This window comes from Pongo pygmaeus, chromosome 4, assembly GCF_028885625.2.
Source record: "Pongo pygmaeus isolate AG05252 chromosome 4, NHGRI_mPonPyg2-v2.0_pri, whole genome shotgun sequence".
Taxonomy (NCBI): domain Eukaryota; kingdom Metazoa; phylum Chordata; class Mammalia; order Primates; family Hominidae; genus Pongo; species Pongo pygmaeus.
The window spans coordinates 86,633,062-86,652,090 of record NC_072377.2 but is presented as its reverse complement, the minus strand read 5'-3'; the positions used below and the strand labels follow the sequence as shown (position 1 = coordinate 86,652,090).

The following is a 19,029-nucleotide window of genomic DNA, read 5'->3' as shown; positions in this document are numbered from 1 at the left end:
TAGATAGTCCCATTAATATTTATAATCTGATAAAAGTTTTGGCTCTCCAGCTAGTCCCCATAAATTATATTTGCAACACCCCAAATTCGTATAGTGTTCAGCCTCAATTTAAAGCAATTTGAAATTAAATTGGCAAGGGTGTGGTGGGTGAAAATTGAACGGTAAAGCAGTATGGACCCCAGGGTAAAGTTAAATTTGAGGCCGGGCGCAGTGGCTCACGCCTGGAATCCCAGCACTGTGGGAGCTCGAGGCGGGCAGATCACAAGTTCAGGAGATTGAGACCATCCTGGCTAACATGGTGAAAACCCCATCTCTACTAAAAATACAATAACAACAACAAAAAATTAGCCAGGTGTGGTGGCGGACACTTGCAGTCCCAGTTATTCAGGAGGCTGAGACAGGAGAATGGCGTGAACCTGGGAGGCGGAGCTTGCAGTGAGCTGAGATCGTGCCACTGCATTCCAGCCTGGGCAACAGAGCAAGACTCTGTCTCAAAAAAAAAAAAAAAAAAAAAAAATATATATATATATATATATATATATTTGAACCAGAGCCTGTTTATCTACCATCTAGCCCTATTGAGGTCTAAAAGCTTGCCAATCACACTTTGGGTTTTGGTTTTGTTTTTAAGAAATGAAACACTTTAGATACTGTCAAAGGCAGCACTGTACCCTAATGACTATTGTGATTCTGGTGCATCTCTTTTCCATTCCTTTTCTTATGATATTAAATTATATGTGTATTCATGTATAATACATAGCTTTGTTTTACAGATTTTCAAAATTTACATAAATGGTATTATATTGTACAACTGTGTTGTTGATTATCGCTACAACAATGCTATCTAGCAAACCACCCCAAAGCTAGGTGATTTACAACAAGCATTTTTTCCCAAACTCATGAGGTTGCAAGTCAGCTAAAGTTTGGTTAATCAGATGGGCTCAGACAGGTGGCTGTGCAGAGTAGGCTGTGGGTCTTCTGGGTGTGGTTGTGTTCATGTCTGTTCCATATATGTTTGTTCTGGGTTTGGGATGAAGAGGTAAAGGCTACTTGGGCCTTGCTCATCTCACAGAAGATCACCTGAATATAAGAGGATAGGAAGAAAGACACCATGTCTCTGAGGTCTCCCCTGAAACTGACACATGGTCACTTCTGCCCACTTTTCACAAACCAAAGCCAATGATACAGCTAAACCTAGTTTCAGTGGGGCAAGGATATGTAATCCATAATTCTAGAGGAAGTTACTACAAAGCCACATAGTAAAAAGAACAGGGCATATAAAAAAGGTTAAAAAATGATTCAATGTATCATAATATCATCTTGCAACTTGATTTTTCCCAAACGCTAGATTTAGAAGGCCATCCATTTCAATACATGTTTTTCTTCATGTGTCCTTAATTGCTATATGGAATTCCATGGTATTAACACAGCAGTCATCCTTCAGGTGTTAGTTCAGACATATCCTCAGGAAAGACCTTTCTGATAACCTTCCTGACAACTTCCCCTAACACACTCTTACTCTGTATAAGTCAGTTCCCCTAATGTGGCATTCTCAAAGCAAGAAGTACTTTTCTTTATAATGCTTTCTATTATTTTTAATTGTGTATTATTTTAATTATTTGGTTAATTTCTTTCTTCCCCACTGGACTACAAGCCAAAGGAAGTGATAATGTTTATTTTGCTCACTAGTGTGTCCTCAGTGCCTAGCACAAAAGAGATCGAAACATACTTGATGAATGAAGAATGTTCCTATGCAAACATTTCCAACCGCATAATTTTAGTAGAATTACTGTATCTAACTGTATGCATTGGTGAAACTTGTAGGAGGCAGGATTTCAGAATCAAAACCCCTGCCAGAGAAAGCAGGAAACTGGAGATTGGTGCACACAGGGTATCTGACTTGGGAGCTGGAGATTGCTGCACACAGGGTATGTAACTTGGGAGCTGGAGGTTGCTGCACACAGAGTGTCTGACTTGGGAGCTGTAGTAATGCTGGAGTCCCTGCAGCCAGTGGCAGTCATCGCTCCTCTGTTCTCTGTCAATAAAGAATTAAATATGTGTGTTTATGGGGCTCAAGGTTATTTTTCTTTGAGAGAGTTAATTGATGGAATGTTAAATAAAGCCACAAGTTTTTACTTAAAGAAAACAGAGAAAAATGAAGAATTACTTTAATTATAAGCAGCGTGTCAAAAGAAATGTTTCCCAAATTAATCTTTTCTGGGAGTGAAACAACTCTTACTATAATTCATCTTAACTCCTCTGAAAAAACAGAGTTGGGGGACATCCTACCCAATCCTTCTCTTGTACACACACACACACACACACACACACACACAGTGTGTTCAAGTCAGCTTGCACTTAGATTGCGATAAACGACATGAATGAATTATAGACATTAAAGCTTTTCTTTCCAAGGTTTTTGCTTTCAAAATATTTGTTTTTGCTTTTCGAAAAAGATTTGCGTTTCAAAATATTTGTTTTCCCATGTTAGGTGTGAGAACCACCCTTTTCTTGTTAAAGAAGAGGCTCATTCTAGAGAGTGACTGCAAAAGCCTCCGTCCCACCATCACCACCTGATACCCCACATCCTAAGGGTCAAAGGTCAGATATGTTACACAATGAATTGTGTCTTTTAAAGGGAGCACGACTGAAATATTTCTGGATAGAAAAGGAAGAACATTCTTAGAATATCTTGACTACTAACATTTGTTCCTAATCTATCAAAATTCTCCTACTCATGTTTGCAGAGTTGCTGAGTATTTTCTGAAGCCTTTTCAGAGTTGGAAATCAGTTAAATCCTAGTAGTAGCTAGGATTTAAAGGGATGGAGGAGCTGTCCTGTTGATGTCTCTTTTTCCTTCAACATCAACAAGTAAGAAAACCCAAGGTCTTTTTTTCTTAGAGGTTAGTGGGTTATTTTCCTCTTGGCCTTCCTAATGGAAATATGTTGAGCAGGGAGGGTGATAGAAAAATTGGAGAGAGAAGGGGATATTTGGGGAGAGAAAGTCATGACTCTAAGATTGAGGAAAGACTGAGGATGGTAAACGTAGGGTAAGTGTCAGGATTTAAGTAGCATCCTCTGGCTAACTGCCATGAGCTCTGTATGGTGACATCGTTGCCGTCCTGCAATCAGAAACCCCAAGAAAAGCAAAAGGAAAGAAAGTGAGAAGAAAGAGTGGGTGAAAAATTTGAGGTGTCCCACACAATAAGCTTTCGTGGCCAAGAGGCAAAATCTTTGAGGGTTTTGCAGTCACTTTCAGACTGGCCATGGTTTTGTTGTTGTTGTTTGTTTGTTTTTAACTTTACATACTTAGATTCTCTGGAGGTTCAAGAAGAGAGTTCACCATGTGTTGGCCTTGCCTGGTGTGATTTATAGTAATCAGTAACCCTCTGCAGCATTTAACGACACTTGGACAAAGCCTACTGAAAGAATACAGGATGGGCTGGGCACAGATCATGCTATAATCCCAGCACTTTAGGAGGCTGAGGCAGGAGAGTCACTTGAGGCCAGGAGTTTGAGACCAGTCTGGGCAACACGGTGAGACTGAATCTCCACAGAAAATTTAAAAATTAGCTGGGCATGGTGGTGTGCACCTGTAGACTCAGCTACTTGGGTAGCTGAGGTGGGAGGATCACTTGAGTCTAGGAATTCCAAGCTGCAGTGAGCCAAGGTCACACCATTGCACTCTAGCCTGGGTGACAGAGCAAGACCCTGTCTCTAAAAAAAAAAAAAAGAGAGAGAGAGAGAATACATGACAACTTCATGAAAACTTCCTAAAATACTGAGGAGTTGTCCAAGGAATGTTAGGTCTATAAGCAGTGGCAGAGTAGAATTGCAGCCAACAGAGTAACTGAGGGTGAGTGATAAATCTAAAGCTGGCTGTAAGGAGGCAGCAGGGAACAAAATGCCAAAAGAAGCAGATCCTCTATTCATATCTCAGCTGAGGAGGGCGACCAAATGCATGAAAACAACTGACCAAGAGCCTGGAAAGAGAACATTAGGTTGTTTCTTCCTCCCCACATGCAAGGGAAATGGTCACAGTCTTAGAAATAGGTTGGAATAGATATTCTCTGCTCACCACCTACCATCCCATAATACCCACACTGAGCATCTGTTTTGGTGATTTGCTCAGGCTCAATTAACCTTTAGAAGCTCTTAGCACAAAAATATGATGAGTCCTCCATGTTAGTGATCAGAATAAGACCTAAAGAGTGAAGCACAACTTGCAGGAATGCTGAAATCAAAATTGCTTTTTTCTAGATGTTTTGATTGTTAAAACCTGTGTGATTTCATGAAGCTTAACTTTGCTCATTGGCATGGGGTTGGTGGCTCAGCTTTGCTAGTGTCTGTGCCCAAGCTGAGTCGGCCTGCTGGTTTATCTATCGTGGACGTGTCCAGATCCAGAAGCTGGAAATGGCAGAGGGAGAGGGGCCAGCACTCATAAGGCTTGCACAGGTTCACTGTGGAAAGCCTTTCTGAATCCACTTCCCTCCGAAGGGGCCACAGGTCCAAGGCCTCAGCACCCCTAGGCCGGCGGTAGCCCTCCTTCTCACCAGGAGATGCTGCATTGGAGCCGTGGAAGTGCCCTGGTGGTCACTTTGCCGTTTAACTTCCAGGCTGCACAGTAACACCACTGGAGGGAAAATGTCTGTATTTGAAGTAATCATAGGCTTTCTCCTCTAATACCAGCCTGCCCTGCCAACGTGCTAGCAGCACAAAGGGCCCCACTATTTATCCTCCATCACAGAGTAAGTGGCCTATCCCCCCGCCGCTTGGCTCCAAGCTCCCTGTCTGGACAGGACACAGCTGGGCTTTCATCTAAGGAGGGGAGAACTCCAGCAGATTACTTTTGTTTGGCCTTCACTGAAGACAACAGAGCAGGAGGTATTTTTGCATTTTGTCTTGTGGTGAAAGTCCCAATGTGGGGTAACTCAAGAAGATTTTCTCCTCAAGCAAAGGCTAACTTGTGGGGAAGAATCACAATTTTTTTAAAATGACCATTAATAAGATCAGTCAGAATTTTACGCAGAAAACATGTATTACTTGCATTATCAGAAAAATAAAACCGCATTAACTTAAAGAGGAAAAAAGAGGAAATTATCTGAATATTTTAAGCAATTATCTTAAGGATAAATTGGGTTTTCTCCTCACTCTCTCATTGGCAGTCTCCTATACCCTAACGGCCCCAACTTTCACCTGTAAACTGCAGTTCCCAAAATTTATACCCTCAGACTCATCTTTCATATAAGCCTCCAACTTACATATACCCAACTGACTACTTGGCATCTCACTTTATGTATATCACAACCTCTTAACATTTAACACCTCAGATACTGAAATTCTTTCTTCTTTCATGATCTTCCCCTAATTTTTACCTCCTTCTAGATTCTTTCCTTCTAGATTCTTGCTTTTACCTCTTTCTAGATTCCTTCCATACAATCAATTATCATTCCCATTGTTCAAGTTACCCTATGTCTCCTCTTTTCTTTCTTCCTTTATCCTATCAATTTATCTTATTACAACAGCTAACTTTTACTGAGCATAAATTCTGTGCCAGATATTATTCTAATTGCTTTATACGTACTATTACATTTAATCCTCACAACAACTCCAATAAATAAGTGCTATTATAACCCGCACTTCACAGATAAAGAAACAGAAGTACAGAGACGTTTTATAATTCTCTATACAATGTCATAAAAATAGGCTACTAGGAGATCAATGATTCAGATTCAGGCTGATTTGCTCCAGAGCCTAGGCTCTTAACCTCAATGCTATACTGCTTTCTAAAATTATGTATTTATATAAATTTAAATGTGTGCATTTTCATCCCATAGATACTACCTAAAGTTCTGACCATGATGTAGGTAGATAATTCAACCTTCAGAATTAAGTTTCTAATGCACAAATGTTTTCTTGTCACCATCCACTTAATTTCAATGGATCATTTTCTGAATTTGTCATTTTCAGAGGCGTATTGCCACATTTGGGGCAATGCGTACGTATGTGGTTTCGTTAGCTCCAGCGGAGGCTAATCCTCTGATAGAGCCACCTCTCACACGAAACACTGAATGGAGGCAATCCCAAGACGGATGGAGCAGCGGCAGCGCAGGTTGCTGCAGGTAAGTGGAGTAACTCAGAGAAGTGCCAGGCTGGGCTAAGGAAAGCATGTGTCCATGGAACATGAGGGAATTTTTCCTTCTTCACATGATCAGGGCAGCATGCAGTTGTGCTCAAACCATGACTGAAAAAATTCTGCAGTAACTACAGATGCTAGTTTATTCTACTGCACCACCAGAAATTCCAGTCTGCAAAAGCATGTAAGAAACTCACAGATATTGGGAAAGATGGGTCTGGAGGACAAAGTTCAAACTATTGCCATGTCAAAAACACCATTTTTCCATTCTCTGGTGTCATCTACCTTCCCTTCACCTCATGCTCTGCTCTAGCTCTAAAGGCTTTGTGCTCAGAGCACACTTTCCTCTTTCATGCCTCCTTATCTAAATATTCCACTCCTTCTGGCTAGGATACCCTTTCTTATCTTGTCTTTTCGGAAAGCCTGTCTTTTTTTTAAATTAGGGTTAAGTTCAAAGATCATGATCATCACCCTTATCTGGGTAGATAAGGTGCTCTTCTTCATTATCCTGTATTCCTATACTTGCCTAAAGCACATCCTAGCATGGTGTGGAATATATAATATTGTACTTAATAGTTCATTCTTCTGTCTCCCTCTCCAGACTTATGAGCTCCTTAAAAGTAGGGTCTCAGCCCTGGTCATCCACTACATAACCCATCAGAGGTCCTCTATAGATATTGAAATGATGGAAGAAAGACTGTTTCTAAACTATTCAGATGGTCAGGTCACAAATATGGTTTTGAATTAGCTAAATTACCTGGATAGTATGTTCTCTTTACTTTATCATTTTTTTTGTTAAGAAGGACAAAACATCAGAAAGCTTTATTTCAGCTAGTTGTTTCCTTTTTCTCAAATACATGGAAATACCTATTATAAAAACTTTTAGCTGAGATGCTTTAATGGAATCTCAGGGTAAAGGAAAGGGGTTTCTCTGTGCCAGCAACTTAATGTTTCCTGTTTCAGCTGTGCTGCCAGAGATTGTAATTCAGGAAACAATCTCAAGCTGAGCAGAGGAAAAAATGAGATTCTTCATGAAAATGGCCAAATGTCATCACCAGCTATTTTGTGAGATGAGCTATGTTAGGAGCCATCCACATGTAAAATGGACTTTCACCAAATTCCATCCATCTGCAGGTCATGGAAGCTCACAACATGTATGTCTCCTGAGGGAGCCTTTTCTTTTTGTGCTTTTTCTGGCACTAAGAAATACAGACACTTGTGATTTACTACTGGGCACTTATAGGAATGGAGTCAACTATTTCCTAAGAAACTCAAAGACTGAAATGAGAAATTCAGAAAATAAAAATATTTTCTGTGTTAGAAAACTATATACCAGAAAGCCTGAAAAGTGAGGGAAAGGGCACAGAAATTCTGGTTAATAAGATGTTGTAGATTAGTGAGAACTTGAACATGTTTTTGCTTCCAGTATATTTTTTGGAATTTCTAAACTATATTAGTTCCATTTCTTGCCTTAGGAATTACAGTATTGTGATCATGTGAGAAAAGATAGTTCTAAATATTAATAAATATTTTTAACTTCATCAAATACATCTTTGAAGATTTAGTGTTTTGATGTTTGAGGTCATAGTACCATAACATAGAGCAGGGATGCAGCATTGAAGAATTAAAGTGCTCCAAGTTAGAAATCTAAGAATGCAACTTTATCATTTATCAATTCTGTACCCTCGAGCCAGTCATTTAACCTCCAAAGTTTCAGGTACTTTAGCTGTAAAATAAATGGAAAAAGATATCTCTACCATTCTACACTCTGTATTCCTACCCAGCTCAAAAACAGGAACTTACTAATACTTCTCACCACACAGGCAAGTCTTTGGGACTGCTGTGATTTGGTTATTTGTTTGTCCTCACCCAAAGCTTGTGTTGAAATTTGATCCCCAATTTGTGGTGGTGTGGTTGGGCCTAGTGGAAGGTATTTGGGTCCTGGGGGTGGATTCTTCATGAAAGCCTTGGTGGTATCCTCCAGGTAATGAGTGTGCGTTCTCCTTCTGGCTAGACAGAATTAGTCCTCGTGGGAATGGATTATTTCCCTCGAGCATGGGTTGTTATAAAGAGAAGTCCCACTTCCTGTTTGGTCCCACTTCATACATGCCTGCTTCCCCTTTGACTTCCTAGGCCATGTTTTGATGCAGCACAAAAGCCCTCACCAGAAGCCAAGCAGATGCTGGTGCCATGCTTCTTGTACAACCTGCAGCACTATGAGCCAATTAAGCCTCTTTTCTTTATGAACTGTCCAGCCTCAGGCATCCCTCTACAGCACCACAAATGGGTTAGGACAGGGATCAAGCACCAGCTATTCTCTTTACTTCTTACTTCTCCTTCTCCTAGGAAGAAGGAATGACTTAACTGATTGAAGCAATTAGAGTCAAACATCTATTAGTCATGGTTTCTGTTTTTGGATGAGATAATGCATCAATTGTCACTGTTTATGTGTGGTCTTTTTTTTTTTGAGACATAAGACTTTTAGCTTTGTTGTCAATTGCTCCAGAATCAAGAAGTGGGGTAGGGCAGGGTGGGGGATGAGTCATTAACTGGTAATCTACAGTGATCTCAACAATAATATTTGTGATGTCAGTTCCGGATCAAGAGAGTAGAATGAGCAACAAACTTCCCATCTATCTCAGGACTCCCTGGAAATCCTAGTGATTTTGAGATATATAAAAGTAACAAAAAATGGATTTCATTAACAAAGAAGATAATTGGAGAGAGTTAACATCTGAACAGAGATTCCAACACATTTTTGAAATACAGAAAGAGAATGAAAACCGATTGAAATATGAAATGGAGCAGAGCAAAGTGCAGATGCAAATCCACTAAGAGCTGACTGCAGTGGAGGTGGAGGTGAAAGTCAGTACTCTCACTGGAGGCACCAACTGAAGTTGGCAAATGAGGCAGCAGTTAGACATGAGAAGTTGAGCAAACGGAGAGATTATCCACAGGTCTTTGAACCAAATTGCTGCCCAATGCCTCTCATCTCTCTTTCCCTACACCAGCAAGTGGAATCTTCTTGGTAAATAAAGTGGCTGAACTGCTTAGGCTTTTAGTGGGGGTGTAGAGATTTAAAACCTCTTTGTTTTAGCATTTAGGGAAACTGCAACCTGTCAGCTGATATCCATATCACTCATGTTGAAACAAAGCAGGTCATTTAACAAGCCCTTGCCTACATACATAAAACTGCCAGTCAAATTTCAAAGCAGTGAAGGGGAGTTTCTGAGAAAAGACCTATTCACACAACAGCGGAGGAAACCTACACAAATTAACTAGAATAATAAGCCCCATTCTTTATTCTTAAAAGTGATTGGATAACAAATATATATAATATATATACGAAAACCAAAAGCACAAAGTAAAAGACCAAAATAATAAAACAGAAAAACCAACTCTGCAGAAAACAGAAGATAACAATAATAATAGCATTTATATTGCACTTATTTGAAGTCAGACATTATTCTGACTTTATATATATTAACTTTATATATATTAACTTATTTATTCCTGAGAACTATCTTACAAAATATGAATTTTTACCATCTCCATTTAACAAATAAGAAAACTGAAGCACATGGAGGTGGAGTGAGTTACTGCTGTGCAAAAGGGCTGTATACAGGAAGCAGTCCCCAAATGCTGAAGGAGCTGAGAAACCAAAGAACCATGCAGACAAATTCAGTTTGCCAATAAAGGGTGTTTCATCGAGGGAACTTGCAGACAGAAATGGGGTCTTGAGCAGCAGCAAGGCAGGTAGATCTCCACACTGTTACTCCCCAGATCCAAGGCTTATAGACCATAGGGAAAGGGTGTATGTGCTGTAGCAACACAAAGGCACCCTCCAGAAGAGGCAAGAATACTATACGCATCATAGCCTATAATTTCTGCAACAACATCAAGGTTGACAAGTTCTTAAACTAAGGACAGTAAATAAAGCAGGAATCAAGAAGCATTCATGAGACTGGAGCTAATCAGAAATCAACATGGCAGATTAGCATGAAAATAGAGCCACTTTTGTTTCCACAGTCACCCAATTGCATATAGCTAAGTGGTGGAGCCCACGATTCTATCCAGGTCAGCTTGGCCCCAGAGTTTGCTCTCTAATTATCTGTCAATTTTAATTGGTATCCTAGTCATGTCATGAGAAATCATTACATTCATGTAATAAGAATAGAATGCAATGAAAAAGTAACAGTTCAGCTATAATAAAGAGACTTTAGAGATTCAAAACATGACAGCTAAAATAGAAAAGTTCAATAGGGCCAGGCACAGTGGCTCACACCTGTAATCCCAGCACTTTGGGAGGCTGAGGCAGGCAGATTACTTGAGCTCAGGAGTTCAAGACCAGCCTGGACAACATGGTGAAACCCTGTCTCTACCCAAAATACAAAAATTAGGCAGGTGCAGTGGTGTGCACCTGTAGTCCCAGCTACTTGGGAGGCTGAGGCAGGAGAATTCCTTGAACCCAGGAGGCAGAGGCTACAGTGAGCCGAGATAGTGCCTGGGCAACAGAGTGAGACCCTGTCTCAAAAAAAGAAAAGAAAAGAAAAAGAAAGATTCAATAGGACTTAGATGACTGGAAGATGAAAGTAAAGTAATCTCAAAGAAAATAGAGTAAAAGAAATAGAAAAGATGAGGTAAAACTAAGAGACATAAAAGACCAATCTAGGAGGTTTAATATCTAACTAAAAAGATCTTCAGAAAAAAATGCATGTGTGTGTTTTAACGATTACCATTATGTGGTAGGATTTCAGAACGCCAAGCATTCTACACGTTTTTGAAGATAAAGCATGTTTCCTATCAATAAACAAAGATTAAACTAGTCTTAAACATCTCAACAGCCAGGACTGGATACTAGAAGACAGTGTAGCAATTCCTTCAAGATTTTGAAGGAAAATAGTTTCCAACGTAGAATTCTGTGCACAGCCATAATATAAAATACATGAAAGAAAAGTTAATACACTTAGAAACATGAAACATTAATGTTATAAATAAATTCTCAATGCCACAAAAGAAATAGCACTCGAAAATAAATTTAATTTTCTCAGCAAGGCAATTTTACTTCTATGGAAGGGTATGACTCGCGGATGGAGCAATGGCGAGAGCACACCTGAACAAGGGAGGGGAAGAGGTTTTTATTCCTGATGCAGGTAGCTCCTACTGCTGTGTCATTCCCCTACTGGCTAGGGTTGGACTGCACAGTCTAAGCTAATTCCGATTGGGTATTTTAAAGAGAGGGGGTAGGAGTTGGAGTCACGAAGTGAGTAGTTTGGTGGGAAGGGCAGTTACGGAACAGGTGATTCAGGATGATTCAGGTCAGAGCAGGTGACCAGGGGTGACTCAGGACAGAGGAGGTGACCAGGGGAACAGATGTGAACTGATTAGAACTGGTAGAAAAGGTTGTTTACTGAAACTGGGGGTGAAGAGAACAAGGAAGTTAAACTTTAAAATGGAGAACAAAGAACTGAACATACTGACATCCTGATTCTTTGAAGAGAAATTTAGAACTCACTGTATTCAATATTAAGATCTAAGACTATTAACCTGCAATGTTTAAGACTGTACTCAAACATACATGGGATTGATGATTAAGGAAAGGACATAGAATCCAGGAAACAGTTTCAACCTAGGAGAACGAAAAAGAGAAGGCCAAGGATAGAAGTTCTGCTACTGATCTTCAGAGCCCTGGTCCAGATTGTAACAAGAGGATAATGATCCCAGGAGGTGGAAAAGGTAGAAGAAGCTTTTTTGTTTTGTTTTGTTTTGTTTTTGAGACGACGTCTTGCTCTGTTGCCCAGGCTGGAGTGCAGTGGCACAGTCTCGGCTCACTGCAAGCTCCGCCTCCTGGGTTCACGCCATTCTCCTGCCTCAGCCTCCCTAGTAGTTGGGACTACAGGTGCCTGCCACCATTCCCGGCTAATTTTTTTTTTTATTTTTAGTGGAGACAGAGTTTCACCATATTAGCCAGGATGGTCTCAATCTCCTGACCTCATGATCTGCCTGCCTCGGCCTCCCAAAGTGCTGGGATTACAGGCGTGAGTCACCACGCATGGCCAGGTAGGGGAAGCTTTATCCATCATGATTGAAAGACTGAATAAGCTTGATGAGAAAAGTTGAAGGAACCCAGGGCAAACCAATACTCTTATTCCAAAAATGAAGCCTTAAATATGATATGATTATTTAGTGATTGAGAATCTAGTTGATCTTGATCCCAAGAACAGTCCATTTTAAGTAGGTCAATCAATAGTCATGATTTGAACATGCTGAAAAGAAAATGTAATTCTTAGGCTGTGTACTAAAAAGTACCAATACTGTCATAATGTGTAGGCCATTTCTTGACTTCTAAATTTTATAGTCAACTTATGGACAAAGCACAGAGGCCTTAATTCTAATTACACAACATATTACATAATATAAATAGCAGCAACGTTCATAGTATTCAAGATACTATGTATTCAAGTCAGCAGAAAGTGGGAGAGAGAAAGTGGTAAGAAAAAGTGAAAGTGCAGTGTACTAAAATCCTTCCTTATTTAGAATGAGGTTCCAGGCGCCTGTAGTCGCAGCTACTCGGGAGGCTGAGGCAGGAGAATGGCGTGAACCCAGGAGGCGGAGCTTGCACCGAGCCGAGATAGCGCCACTGCACTCCAGCCTGGGCGACAGAGCGAGACTCCGTCTCGAAAAAAAAAAAAAAAGAATGGGGTTCCAGATACAGTTGAACCAAAAATAATTAAAAGTATATAGAATTTAAAGTTACAAAGATAATCCATCCACAAAAAAATTAAAGTTCTAATATAAGTAATAAACATTGGAAGGAAAAGAAGATGCTGGCAGTGAGCTGAATTTTCATTCTTTGTAGCAGGGAGCCAATGGATCATGTCTGAACATTTTAAGTTAAGAATAGATTCAAAAATCTCTACTTTAGAGTTTAAATGTAACCAGCTGAATAACTAAAAACAAATTTAAAGTAAGTTGTTTTTGGAAAGCAGGATTGAATTGAGGGAGGGAGTAATAGATTTGCTTTTCAATATTAGCTCTATATTATTTGATTTTTTAGCATTTGCTGGTATTATTTGATTTTTAAGTGTTACTTATATCCTTAAATAACAACTCATCTCTATTTTATAGGACAGGACTAATGGGAAGATTGGATGGGATAATGGATCTCATAAAGTATCACACACCTATAGCAACATGCAAACAAAGGATACCAACAAAGTAATACTATCATGAAAGGTATTTGAAAATGTGAGGTACTATACAAATAACAGTTATTACAGATAAGTACCACAGAATTCGGAGTGCACCTATGTTGAGCCCTAGCTATCTCACTTACTATAAAATCAATGTATCCTCACTGTGTCTTCAGCGAAATGTAAAATGGAGTCTGCATAGGGGTTAGGAACACAGACTCTAGAGTCTGACTGCCTGAGTTTAAATACCAACTCTACTATTTACTAGCTGTGTGACCTTAGGTAAATTACTGAATCCTTCTATGTCTCAATTTTCTCATTAGTAAAATGGGATCAATGTGAAGATTAAATGAGTTAATGCATATGAAGCCTGTAGAAGAGTGCCTCTCTTAAAGTAACCCTATATACATACATGTTTGCTGTTTCAACTGCATAATAGTATTAAAAGATTTTTTCAATCTTTCATACTATTTAATTTCTTTTTTATATATGTAGGTGTCAGGAAATCCTAATGCATGATAATTGTGCAACCTTCTTAGGTCACTGGCAAACCATGATGTGTATAAGTTTAAAGCATAATTAATTAAAGAAAAACACTGAGATTTAGAAGAAATTCTGACCCAGACACACACACAAGCTCATGTTTACATAGGTTAGCCAGGGACTGAACATTTATTAAACACCTTCCCATGTTGGGACACTGTTCAAGACTGTTAAGGCTACAAATATGTGGAAGACCTGGCCATCAAGGAGCTTACAGATACTCATGGATCTACATGTGAGGAGGAAGAAAGCAAGCTACTTCTGGAACCGTTTGGCGGCTTGGCAGCTTGCTACAGAGAAGCTGAAGGGTAGAGCTGAGCCCTACCTCCCGCTCTGTGAGGCGAATGATGATCCCTCAGGAGCATAGAAGGGAGAAACCTCCTCCTCCACTCTCCACCCGCCCCAAACACACAGTCTTTCCCACACAACACAGGCTTGCCTCCTTAGGCTCAGCAGAAGGGGGAATGAGCTTCCAGTAGTAACACCCAGCTCCTAGCCTCACTAGAGGACCAACCTGGAAAAGGACCTGCTTTACCCAAGTCTTCTCTGCCACAGTGAGGAAGCCGCCCCCACCCCACCAACTACAGGTGCTCTCCCAACCCAAATCAAAAAGCCACTGGTACTATCACCAACCTCTGTCATCCTGCCCCAACCAAAAAGATATCACTTGTCTGCCGGCTTCGTCACGTAACTTATTTCTACATTCAGGACTCACATAGGTCTGCCTGCAATTCCCTTTCATGTTTAGGGCCTGCTGAGGACTGAGCAGTGTGAAAAAATTGACTCAATCATTTTTCAACATTATTAACACCAATTTCTAATTTGTAAATAATATTGTTAGAAGTGCTAGAATTTACATGGAGTCCTAGTGAATAAATTACATCCTGAGAACACCAATAATGAGAAGGAAATTACAGTGACACCTCCAAGAAGTAGGAACACTCTTAAGTGGCAACTGGGAGATGGAAGCAGCAGCGAAGAGCAAACCCTGGATGTACCATGTGAATAATGAGATGTGTTGGTCATGAGCTTAGGGGCAGCAAAGTGACTCTCCTGTGCTCTGGGTTTGTGTGCTCTGGGAGGAAGGCTCTGTGTGTGGTGTGGCAACTGGGTCACATCCCGAGAGTGGTGGTTTCTGTGCAAAGCAGATGGGAGCTGGAGGAGGTGGGAGAAATGAGCTGTGTGAGTGAAACAGCTGTTTGAATGAAACATCCAACAGAGGATGACTTTGCCTTCTGGCTACCAAGGGTGGGGCTCCTGCTGTTCCATTCATGGTAAGAGATCAGATACTTGGGTGGTAGCATAGAGAGACTCAGCTATGATAGGGCAGGACCTACATGGAATCAAATATCGGTAGTATCTTATATTTGCCCAGCACATTATGACCTACAAAGTACTTGCAGATTCTTGATCTGATTTATGCCACACATTGGCCTGTGCTCTTCACAGGGCACATGTGTTATCATCACTCTATGGGGAAGGAGATCCATACATGATCATATGACCAGTAGAAGTGTAAGACAAACAAGTTGCCCTTTGGACTCCTACTGTGTGTTCTTTGCTCCACGTCACACTGCCTTTCCTGGGAGATTTGTCAGGGCAGGTCTCAGTGAACACTTTGTTGAGATTCTGCTCTCAGGAAGAGATAATTTAATTAGTTAAAGATGACTTCCATCACCTGAACCCAAGTCATGCACCAAACATGAGCCATAAATGCTAAGAGGAGGTGATGGTTAATGCGAAGAAATGATGAGGAGGAATGAGTTGTTTCCACTGGCACATTAAATGGTAGCCTGCGGACTCCCCAAATAATTGATTACCCTCAGAAAACATTATTTACTTTGGTTTAGGATTGAATGAGTTTCTTTTGACCGTTATTATATTTCTTGGTGAATAAAAACTGAAAAGAAAGACAATTTATTTAAATATAATGAGTTCTTTAAAAATATAAAAGACTATGTTCAAAGAATTATTGTTATTTGTTATTAACAATACCCTAAAATTAAACATTATCCCAAACTGAGCAGGCTGTACATTGAATTGTTCATGAGTCAAATAATAAATGAATACTCTATTGAAACCAAAGCAAAATTATTTTATCCCCAGTAAGAAAATTCTCCTTCTTACCACCCCCAGAGTTTCCACACAGATTAGATAATGGCCTATTTTATTTTAACAAAGCTTTTGGCAAAATGTTGACAAGCCACAAATGTGGCCTCTGAACCCAGGGACCAAAAAGACTGATACTGTTCCTTTGAGAAACACATAGTTTGTCCAACAATCAGAAGAAAAATAGAAAACCATACTTGAATCCAACCTGGAGGCACAAGTTAGTGAATTCAACTGTCTCAATTATAGGGTGAAACTTTTCATAAGTCAGTTGCCGTCAAGTCACAAAGCACCATATCTATTTTTATTTTTACTATATTTTGTGGTGGTCCCCAAGATAAATTAATGGCTAGCTTAGTGTTTTCAGTTGTTTATTCATTCATCACTCTTATGGGAACATGGAAACATTCGGGCTGTGCAATTCAGTCAGATCATATAAAACCTCCCTTAAATAACAAGACAGATACATCTGGTCCCTTTCACAGGGTAGTCACATAGCTGGCTAGAGTCAAATCTGGCTAATTAATCAGAAAGAATAAAAACTAGACATCTTGTATTCAACTATGTATGTCTAACTATGAGCAAATTGAATTGAAAACTCATTCTAGATCCCATGAGGCTTTCAGAAGAAAAGTACAGAGAATGTATCTTGTATTTGACTTAATAGTTTTGTCACTTTAACCAAAATGTTATTCTTGGTCCTAGGAAGACAATGATATTAATGATATTCCTTATCATATACAGATTTTCTCTGTATAACTATAGGTTTAAAATTTCAATCATGAGATGATTGTGTATGAAAGTTTGTGGGCTTGCATCCCTATCTCTTATGTGCCTGAAGAACAGTTGGGCTTGTTTGGTTAGTGCCTCAGCAGCAAAAAATTGTCCACACAGTGTATCAAGTCCATTCATCCATCTCATCCATGGTGCAAATATGGCCAGATAGCTTGTTCAGTCCCTCTAGAAATTATGTATTTTATACAGTGACAAACTTCTGTCTGGCCAGCCTTGACTAGAACACAAAAGAGATTGGACCTTCGTAGATGGTTCATCCCGGACCTATCGCCTGTCAGTGAAAAAACAGCTCTTGAGATCAACCAACTGTGGGCCCTGTAGCATTATCTCTCTCTGCAATCACCTAACCTGGCTGTGTAGTCTATTTCACACAGCCAGTGAACACACAACAGAAAACCCAGAGAGCCTCCAGGAAGTCAGCCTGTGTTCAAAGCTTCCACTAACAGCCACCTGCACCGACTGAACCACTTCTCTGCCCTGGCGCATGTTGCATACCCTCTTTTGGACTTTTTCTAGGATGGCAAAGCTTCTCGTCCCCTCTGATCCTGATTCTACAAGGCTTTTATTTACTAAGTAGAGCACAGCAAGCAACGTATACCAGAGCCAAACTCACATGGTAGAAATTCCCTGAGGGTATTATACTAAACACACTGCCTCCTTCCTATGAATGATAAAGTGAGAAGAGTGACAAATCTGCATTCTGCTTCATTACACAAAACATACAACCCCTCAGGGCTTCATCTGAGAGGAATCTAAGGACTAATAAAATATCATAGAAGTTCCACACCATAAATGAAGAAACTGATACATCAAGAAGTAGTAAAGTAATTGATCCAGGTCAGTAAATAGAGTAATGCATTCATTTCCTATTGCTGCTGTAAGAAATTACCACAAGCTTGAAACAGCACAAATTTGTTATCTTAGAGTTCTGGAGGTCAGGAGTCCAAACTGAGTCGGCAGTGCTGAATTCCTTCTGGAGGTCCCAGGAGATAATCCATTTCCTTGCCTTTTCTAGCATCTATAGGTTACTGGCAGTTTTTGGCTCATGGCCCCATTATCCATCTTCAAAACCAGCAGCATAGTATTATCAAATCTTTTTCCTCTATGAGCTCTGCTTCTGTTGTCTTGTCTCTTCTCTGACTCTGAAACTTCTTCCTCTCTCTTATACAAACCCCTGTGATTGCATTTGTCCCACCTGGCTAATCCAGAATAACCTCTCCATCTCAAAATCCTTAATTTAATCACAAACTCAAAGTTATTTTGCCATGTAAAGTAACATTCACAGGTTTGGGGGATTGTAGGGCATGGACATTTTTGGAGGGAAGAGAATTATTCTGCCTACCACAAATGACAACCAAAAAGTCTAATCCTCATCAGTGACTAAGGATCTAGAAAATATGTGTGTCAATTTCATTCAAACTACATTTAGTAATTAGATGCCAGGTACTATAACTGATAAACATCACAAAGCAAAGAATAGGCATAAAATGCTTATATATATATATATATATATAGAGAGAGAGAGAGAGAGAGAGAGAGAGAGAGAGAAAGAGAGAGAGAGAGATGGAGTCTCACTCTGTCATCCAGGCTGGAGTGGAGTGGCACAATCTCGGCTCACTGCAACCTCTGCCTCCTGAGTTCAAGCGATTCTCCCAGCCTCCTGAGTAGCTGGGACTACAGGCACACGCCACCATGCCCAGCTAATTTTTGTGTTTTTAGTAGAGACGGGGTTGCACCACGTTGGCCAAGATGGTCTTGATCCATTGACCTCATGATCCGCCTGCCTCAGCCTCCCGAAGTGTTGGGATTACAGGCATGAGCCACTGCACCCGGCCTCAGAGATATATTTTAAATGTAAGTCATAAATAAGGAAGACCTTTTAAGATCCTTTAGAATGAAAAAAATATTAATAGTGAACTGCAGTAACATACAAGACACAAAGAGCTCATATTTCTAATATTTTTTAAAAATGATTTTATAAATAAAAAAGAAGGATATGAACAACCCAACAGAAAACAGGGGAAAAATGAGCAATTTATGTACCAAGGCATACAAATGAGCAATGCATATATTGTGAGAAGTCTTGTTTTATATCTCAGATCAGCAAGTACTATGTGCTGAATGTTTGTGTTTCCCCATCAGTCATATGTTAAGGTGTTAACCCCCAAGGTGATTGATAGTAGTTGAAGGTGGGGGCCTTGGGAGGAAATTAGGGTTATATTAAGTAGTGGGAGTGGAGCCTCCATAATGGAT

General features: G+C 40.0%; 1 long non-coding RNA gene across 2 annotated transcripts in view; it reads left to right on the top strand.

Annotated features, from left to right (window-relative positions):
- LOC134739558 (uncharacterized) overlaps positions 1-13,791 on the top strand; it is a 55,341-nt gene extending 41,550 nt beyond the window's left edge. The window contains exons 2-3 of one of the 2 annotated variants that reach the window (XR_010126331.1): positions 5,971-6,122; positions 13,265-13,791. This is a non-coding gene — a long non-coding RNA (uncharacterized LOC134739558). Of the gene's footprint in view, positions 1-5,970; positions 6,123-7,099; positions 7,683-13,264 lie in introns of those variants that run through there. The other variant, XR_010126332.1, reaches the window with a different exon arrangement.
- The last annotated feature ends 5,238 nt before the right edge of the window (positions 13,792-19,029 follow it).